Source organism: Triticum dicoccoides, chromosome 2A (genome assembly GCF_002162155.2).
Source record: "Triticum dicoccoides isolate Atlit2015 ecotype Zavitan chromosome 2A, WEW_v2.0, whole genome shotgun sequence".
Taxonomy (NCBI): domain Eukaryota; kingdom Viridiplantae; phylum Streptophyta; class Magnoliopsida; order Poales; family Poaceae; genus Triticum; species Triticum dicoccoides.
The window spans coordinates 776,277,813-776,287,278 of NC_041382.1; the positions used below are offsets into that span (position 1 = coordinate 776,277,813).

At 45.2% G+C, this 9,466-nt stretch overlaps 1 pseudogene; it reads left to right on the forward strand.

The window, feature by feature from the left end:
- The first annotated feature begins 5,965 nt into the window (after positions 1–5,965).
- LOC119352468 lies at positions 5,966–7,393 on the forward strand (annotated as a pseudogene).
- The last annotated feature ends 2,073 nt before the right edge of the window (positions 7,394–9,466 follow it).

Genomic DNA, 9,466 nt, shown 5'->3' on the forward strand with positions numbered 1-9,466 from the left:
TGGATTCCAGCGTAAAGTCCACGCTGGATCTCATCTTCCTTTAGGATTGTTTGGTTACTAGGGAACCAATATCTGATAGTCGAACTGATCCACACAATGACTATTGCTACTCACGTTGCTTCGCGGTGGGCCAAGAGAAGGTGTATCATCGTTGGCATCTTCAACCAAGGATGTGAAATTGGATTGAGAATGGCCAAAAAGGCAATAATTGCTTATATGCACCATCAAATGATTCTGACCCACAATGGTCCCTTCATCTTGTTCAAGCTGAAAGAATTTTATCTCCCTTTGCAATCGAATCTAAGAACTTCATATTATCATTCCCTTGCTGGACAATCTTACTTTTGCCCCCGGGCTCATTTCATTTCTTCTTCACTAAAAATTTTGGCTAAAAATTATCCGCCTCCCGCTTAGTATGAAGATATGCTGCGGAGAAGTGATGCATTAACAAATAGTGAGAAGAAAAAAATTTCTCCTTCTTGTACTCATCACTAATACGCTTAGCCCAAGCCAACAGGAATTGCCTAAGGTTCCGGATTTTGAATTGTCACTCATCAATATTAGTGACTCCTTTGACCATAATTTAGTTTAGCTATGGAGAAAATCTTCGCTCTCAAACCAGGATGTTTCAAAGGAAAAAGCAGCCTTGTTTCCTTTTCGACAAAGGGTGGATTTTATTTGCTTAAAATGGAGCATCAAAAGGATACAAAATACAATGAGCACACATCCGGCCTCTATATAGTTAAGACGCACACAACCATTACAAACGCACACACATAGACAAAAAAACCCGACAGATAGCAAAGTCATATAAGACCAAAGCTATGCATGGGCGAGGAAAAAAAATCCAAAGCAATCCGATCCGCGATCTGCAAACTACAGAAATTACCATATCCGCACCAACCACCATATGACATCACACGGACAATGAGATTCTTCAACAACAATGCTTTCACGAAGGGAGCGACGCTTATGCGTCGCCGTCACCGGATCCAACCACATGAGATCGGAATCTAGGTTTTCACCCTGAAGAACCAATTTGAGCATATCCGAGCAATGCATCCAACAAGGTAACGACTTAAAACATCGCCATTTCCAGGTATATCCAACACGGAAACCTAGGCTTTCACCCCGGAACTCATGACCAGGTGCTTGCATAGAACCACCATCGACATCACTTATGTGTTATCATCACCACTTTTAATTTCCGCATCGCAGCAGCTACATGCGGTGTGGACCGCCGCCGCCGCACAACCACCTCTCTGCGTCAAGCCGTCATCCATAGTTTGCATCTCCATGCCGAGGTTAGCCACCAGGTCTAGTGAGATGAGCCAGGCACCAGCCATCCCGTGATGGATTAAATTCCCCTGTCACCGCCGATCCTGCCAGCCGCCTGTCGGAGCCCGCCTTAGCACCAGCGCTGCCGTCTCCCAGAGAATCTAGCCGAGGAACCCCTGGGAGAGAGATGGCGAGCCAGGAGAGCGCCCCGCCGCCGCCGTCCCCGGACCCACCGGGCTTCGCCAGCAGGGCCTCAGGCAGCGGCGAGACAGGAGGTGCTGGGGAAGATGACTGGGGCGGCGCGATGGATGGCCTCCCGTGTCGTCACACACGACACGGGGGCGATCCACTTTTCACGGAGCGAGCGAGATAAAAAAATTGGGGGAGAATTTCACTTCCCCGGCCTCTGCACCAACTAGGAAGGCATACGGCCATTTTAGTATGAGTACCAAGATAAACATGATCCTCAGAATTTTCTAAATGAGAATCAAGATAGTTTTTAATGAGTGGTTCCATCACACACCAAACTTGATCCTCAATAAATAGGGAAAAAACCCTGTGCATCACCTGTCAATTCTAGGAATTGAACTCAGGTTGTGAACTCAGGTTGTTAGGTTGCACAACCGCATGCCCAACCACTAAGCCAAGGCTCAGGTGAGCCGCCTCACCGGAATCCAAAATAAGATGAGGGTGGTCCGGGATACTTTTTTGGAGGGGAGGGCTTGTCACCAGGGAAATTTTATGATCACACTGAACACTCATCAAAACACTATCCAAATTTTAACAAGTCGGTCAAGGTAAATTGTTAGCCAAAGTGAACTGACGTTCCAATAAAGCTATTGATGGTATCTCTCTCTTGGTTCCCAGTTTGTACAGAGTTGTAGAAGTATGCCAATAGTTTTGTATGCCGCAAACAATTAATTCCAAAGTCAGGCTTACCTCCATCGATGGGCTTACTATATGTTATTGGATGCTCAGGATCGTCCTGGTGGTGTAAATTTCCAAGACAACCCACTCACATCACTCCCCACTAGTTTGACACGCGGATGGAATCATGCGTGGTGATCTTATATCGAAACCTGAACTACATCGAACTCTGGATTTATTAGTTAGTGGAACGAATCAAGAACTGACGCCCAATGCTGTCGCGGACCGTGCACCCGCGAGGCCACGAGAAACATAGCCGAACTAAACAAGTATACTGGGGAATAGTCGCCGATCGTGGCGATTAAGAACGATGAAGATAATTAGTGGAACCAATCAAGAACAAATACCCAGTGATCAAGCCGATCGTGCGCACACGAAAGCCACGAGGAACATGGTCCGACTAAACAAGCAATGAAAGGTAATTGCATCTCCAACGGACGTTTCTTGAACGGACCGCAGACTCCCAACGTGTCTGCGGCCACTTGACCGAACAAAGGCCCTTCAACAACGGAAACAACCATTCTTTTTCAAAAACGATCAGATCTGTTATAAAAGTTCACCGAAATTGTAAAATATCACAAACATAGTAAAAATTACATTAAGATTCTAAGACCACCGAACCGAACTAGGGCCTACACCAAACGACCACTACTGCCACACGAACGTGTCGTCGACACGTCGTTGTCGCCGCTCCCCTATCGAAGCTAGCTTGATCTTGTTGAAAACAGCTAAAAAGTCTTTGTCCACATGCCCCTAAGTGTTGAAATATATTGTCCGCCTCCCTCCATCAGTTCGGACTTTTGGATGAGTTGGCTGGAGCATTAATTCAATATGGTATCCGAGCCAAGAGGTCTTGAGTTCAAGAACCTGCCAACGGAGTATTAAAATAAAAAAGATTTTGTGGCCTACATCGATCCCACGTCTAAGGCCTAAATTAGCCTAGACGTGAGGGGGAGTGTTGAAATATATTGCCCGCCTCCCTCCATCAGTTCGGACTTTTGGATGAGTTGGCTGGAGCATTAATTCAATACTAAGGACCAGTGCCCTGGACCCGCAATTGTCGCCGTTGAACCCTTGCATAGATCTATTGCGCCTGTGAGGACTAAGAAACCCTTAAAACTACTAACCGGATTGGAGGCACCCAGATTTCCCTCCCCATCACCGGCCGCAAATGGGAGGTATCCTCGTCACGCAACAGCGAGGCTCTCTTGCCGCGCCTTTACTCATGAACTCAACTCGAATCGGACTCATGGCAAAGAGCATCAACTACCGCTGCGACAACGCAGCTACCGGGAAACCATTGGAGAATGTGGAATGCTCAATGATATTTCAAACTTAGATATACTAGGAATCTCAAACCGTACAACTTTGGAGTTGAATTTCTGACAAATGTTGTACAAATCTTGAACAGATTTCTCACCTTGAGAATGTACTAACTATACATATAAATGTTGATATCTTCAAATTGATGGATGTGTTTGAAAAAGGTCATTGTTTTCTCTGGATTTGGTATACATATAAAAAAAATCTTTTGGGGTATATTTTAATCTAGAGAGTAAATGTATCCACTTAATAGATGTTTGGAAACTTCACAAAATGAGCTACAACTTTAGCAAAGATACTATCTTTTGTCTTTTGATTAAGTAATTAATCCCGAACTTCAGTTCAAATTCAAATATGTCAACCTTTTAGGACAATCAATTTGTAAAATACATCCAGCCTCTGCATCAATGAAATGTCTCAAAGACATCCAAGATGCACACAGCCCCCAAAGAAAACAAAAACAAAGGAAAAAAAACAAAGGCCTTGCCACAGTGATCAACTCCTCTCAGTAGCAGCACACAAACCACCACCAAAGAAAACACCGGAAAAATATAAAATGTCTCCAAAAGTGACGCCTTCAAGAACGAAAATAGTGCACAAGCACCATCGTCGCCCGATCCAAGATCTTAGGTTTTTACCATGGAGAAGTCCGAGCTCTCAAAACAATAATTTCAGTAAGTTAATTGTCAGGCGCAACCAAAAAAGGTCAGACCTTAGGTTTTCTCCCTGAAAGTCATGACTCGACAGCCGAGGAGCACCACCAAAAATGAAATCCTCCATTGCTGCCGCCCCCACTTGTCACTGCTGCTTCTGAAAGTTATCAAACACCTGACTGACTCCATCACCTCCAAGCTCCCCTCCGCCTTACTGGCCCTCCAATCTCAGCCACTATGACTTTCTCCACTGCTGTCTACGCCATGGAAATCGCCGACATGTTCCATGGTATCAACAAAAAATATAGCTTCACGCCGCGCCCTCATGGAGCCGCGTAAGCTGATATGGACGTGCACTACTGGATTCTATCCAATCCAGATATCCTTGGGCAAGATCTCCGGCAGCAGTTTCGAAACACGTCGACGGCCAGATTGAGGAGGACCGATCATGCAGATCTTTTCCAATATGCGAGAAGAGCACTAGGACCACCACAACACTGATGCCTCAACAATGCCGATGCCATCGCCACCACGGAGGAGGACACCGGCCCGCGCTGCCCACAGCCCGCGCCGCTGGCTGACGAACGGCAGATCGGGGTGGATTCCGATTCGCCGCCACCCCCTCACCTGCAGGATCCAAAAGACATAACAGTTTGATGCATTTTCAGATATCCAGTTTAGAGAACTTGCAATAGATGAGTTGTTCAGGATATCTGTACTAGCATCTTACATTTTTTTTAGAATCAGATTTTTGTTTCACGGATATTTTCTTTTCTTTTGCCTTGTAGAGAGTTAATTTTGAGGGAAACCTTGACCAAAGTGGCCACCATAAGCCTGGTTGGAAGGACATCTTCCGAATGGATTAGAGTCAGCTCGAGGTGGAGGAAATAACATGTAGGCCAAGAAGGGTGGCCATCTTCGACAACGAATGCGCCTTCGGGAGCGACGAGAGCCTCGGCGATGCCTTCTTGGGGCTAGAGGAGGGAACAAAGAGCGAAGGGGAGGCTTCCTCGTCACGCAACAGTGAGGGTCCGCCGTTCTTCTCTTGGGCAAAGAGCATCAACTACCGCTGCGACAACACAACTACCGGGAAACCATTGGTGAAGATGGAATGCTCTACGATATCTCAAACTTAGACTAGGAATCTCAAACCATGCAACTTTGGAGTTGAACTCCTGACAAATGTTGTACAAATCTAGAACAAATTGCTTTCCTTGAAAATGTACTAACTATAATGTACAATGAATCCTATTATCCAATATACATATGGATGATTTGAAATCTTCAAATTGATAGATGTGTTTGAAAAAGGTAACTGTTTCTCTAGATTTGATACACATATAAATAAATTTATTTTTTGTTATATTTTAATAAATACATTTTTGGAAACTTCATAAAATGAGCTACAACTTTAGCAATTGTGCTATTTTTTGTCTTGTGATTAACTAAGCCTGAACTTCAGTTCGATTTGAAATATGTCAACCTTTTAGGACAATCAATTTGTAAAATACATATCTTCTAAACCAGCAGCCCAAAAATATTGGAACTTGGTTCTGTGAGACTGTGACACAATCTACAAACAACTTGGTTCGATGGTGACCTTGTCCAGGTGGCAGCAGATCTGATTTGGGTTGCACACCACTCCGGCCCCATCTCCCTCCTCTCCAATAGTCCTATAAAAGCTACCTCGGATACCATCGTCCATGGAGAACAAAAGCAAGGCTACTACCCAATCCCACCACTCTCGGTCTTCTTTGCTCGGCGGTGACCTTGTGTTCTCGGAGATGAGGAGCTCCATGGCTCTCTTAGTGGCGGCGCTGCTGCTGCTGCAGTCGGTGGCCGCGGCGGCGGACATGTCGAGGAGCGAGGAGGAGATGCGCCGGATGCACGCCGAGTGGATGGCGGAGCACGGCAGGGTCTACAACGCCACCGGAGAGGAGGAGCGACGGTTTGAGGTGTTCAGGGACAACCTCCGCGACATCGACCAGCACAATGCTGCCGCCGACGCCGGGGTCCACTCCTTCCGCCTCGGGCTCAACCGCTTCTCCGACCTCACCAACGCGGAGTTCCAAAGCACGTACCTCGGCTCCCAGACCGGTTCCAGGCTGACGTCAATGAGGTGCTGCCGGAGTCCGTCGATTGGAGGGAGAAGGGGGCCGTTTCTCCTGTCAGGGACCAGGGCCGTTGTGGTGGTGAGCATCCTCGACTATTCTGTTGCTCTCTTTCGTTTCTTTTTTTACAGTAAAAATTGTGTTATTACATATACTCCTGATGTAACATAATAAATTTAAATTTATTTTTGGTCACATAATAAAAGAGAAGTCCTTTAAATTTAAATTTATTTTAGGTTGTAATTAGTTTTTTATGTCATGGTATCATTTGGGGTTCAGCAACTGGGACACCTTATTTCAGTAGTTGGTTCTTTCGGAACTCCTGGTGTTACTTGCCAGATTCAGTGGTAGTACGTACTGAATGATTTACTAATAATACGTCACTAGAGCTCTGTTAGCATGGCCTTCATGAGTTCAGAACTTCGGGTATACTCCTATTTTGGAAGTAGGTTCATCGAACATGGACATTATCTAGTTAGAAGAAATTTGTATGTATTGTTGCTCTGTTACTGACTGCTTGTATCGGGATGCATTGAACTTAAACGAAAATAGTGTCACAAAGATGTCAGAATCTGATGTTTGTTTCTCTTTTTACAGGGAGCAGCTGGGCTTTCTCAGCAATAGGAGCTCTTGAAGGCATCAACCAGATCGTAACTGGTGACATGATCCATCTGTCTGAGCAAGAGCTTCTTGACTGTGATACTTCACACAACCACGGATAAGAATCTGGTAAGACGGAATATGCCTTTGACTTCATCATTAAGAATGGTGGTATCCACTCTGCCAAGGACTACCCGTACAAAGAGAGGAAGAACCGTTGCGATGCTAACAAGGTATCATCCGTCTTCTTAATTAATTCCCTTGTGAACATTAAGAATGTCCATCATATTGATATGCCGTTCCATTTGTGTTTGGGACAATTTACAGAAAAATACGACGGTTGTTACCATTGATGGTTACGAAGATGTACCCGCTGATAGTGAGAAGAGTCTGCAGAAGGCGGTTGCAAATCAGCCAATCAGTGTCGAGATTGCGGCTGGTTGCCCCGCGTTCCAGAGCTACAAATCGGTGAGCTTCTTTAACATTATTGTTCTGCAGTAGGTTAAACAAATGAGTAGGCTCCAAAAGGTATCACTACCTCTTCTATTTCCAAAATAGATGGGTCTTTTATCAAAAAGTAGGATTACCCCGGTGTCTGCATTGAATGATGCCCACAACCATGTTATTATATTATTCAACAGAAAGCAACAAAAAAAAATACATGATCCAACTCCGAGCCTCCTTCCTGACAACTTTTGTTGCTACACTAAGCTTGATGATGTGTCCTAATTTCGCATCAACACACACCGTCTATTCCGGTAGCCTAACCAAGCGGCCGCGCCCCACTGAATGTCGTGCATCCAGTCGAGGGGGGCGCCCCGCAACAGCCCATCCCGCTAGAAGGGTTAACAGGGCCCGCCGTCATGGGTGGCAGCGGTACGCTCGCGAGAGATATGATCCTCACCCCAGTTCTCCTCAACTCCAACTACCACAACCTAACTATGATTAATTTGGACGCAGTCCTGATTCTTGCATACTTTGTTATCATTCGGGTAATCTGGACCTTTTTCTAATCTTCTAGAGTATCGTTTCTTTGTGCGCACAGTATATATATATAATCCTTCTGCTTATCTGTCTGCTTTTACGGAACACTTTCAGTCTTTTTTCATTAAAATGGATCACTCCCCCGATTTCATTAACGAAACCAAGACGGAAAACTTTTAGTGCCCGGATAAGTTTTGTGTGTTCACGTCTATAACATATTGGATTAATTAAGTGGTTCGAGCTATCATACACTCATGGTGCATATCAACAAAGTAGAACATCAGATTCTGTTGCCTGAAGAAAAAACAAATCAGATTCTGATGATTTTAAACCATTTTTGCTATCCATCTTGATCGAACAGTAGAAAGGGAAATTCAGACTATGCACAACACCTCAAACAGCACCTTTTGATAAAACCGTTGCCAATTACTAGTAAACTTTTCTAGTTGATGAAACTAGCATTTTAAAACCGTTGGGTTGGACCTTGTAAAGAAGCATTCGATTTATACTGATTACCACTTACTATTCTCTTAGGGTATCCTAAACAAAGGCTGTAGCGGAGCTATTAACCATGGCGTCCTTATAGTTGGTTTGGGTCAAGAGAACGGCGTACGGTTCTGGATCATCAAGAACTCCTGGGGTGAAGATTGGGGTGAGCGTGGTTTCTTCCGGATGGTGCGTAACAGTGGCATATTTGGTATTGCCTTCCATGCTTCCTACCCCCTGAAGACGGTCGAGAAGCTGTCATGAACATGCATGCCTGAAGTTAACTGAAAAACTCGACACTTGTATTGCCCCCGCGCTTCTGAGGTCACTGTCGACGCTCGTCCTGCATCGGACAGCACTCAAGTCTTCGTACCGCTTCATTGCTGAGCTTCGTCGTCTACCATTGATCTTCAATCGGACGCTTCACAAGCTCTAGGTTGTCGTTGTTCAATGTCCGACATGCCTTGCTTGCTTTACTTTTGCTTTTCACTCCTGGAGTGTAATAATGAATATGAAGCCCCTATTCCCTTTTCATTTCGGGGGCATAATAATGTTGAATTTGGTTAAACCGTAGCCTCCCGTGGCGTGCGTTACCTTCCGTTCATCCTTCCCAAGCAATAGAACACCCTGAATTCAAGTGGAAATCCCCTCAAATCTCTCTGAAGTTTCTCTGAACGTTTAATTCAGTCATGCTCGTAGTTCTGGTCTTACAATCAATTTGGTATCTATAGCAGGTTGATCCTCAGAGGCGTACAGATCGGGAGGCGACTAGAGCTTGGGTTCTCTCTTAAAATCCCTCTCCTTATTCTCGGATCCCGGCGGCACTGTGCTTGATCTCTGGTGGCGGCCTTGTGAGACTTGGTTGCTGAGAAATTTCTTCTCGGTGTTGAACACTAGATCGTGCAACTTGGACGGCATGGTCAGGACGTTGCTTGAGTTGCTCTCGGCAGTCAGGTGAGCTCGCTTCTGCAGCTGGAAACCCTGTTTGCCATGATGAAAATTACTGAATTGGGGGACACTTGTGATCTCGAGCTTGAATCACTACAACTGGACATAAAAATATTACAGCACAATAGAGAAGAAGATAGGAACTCCCGCAAAAAA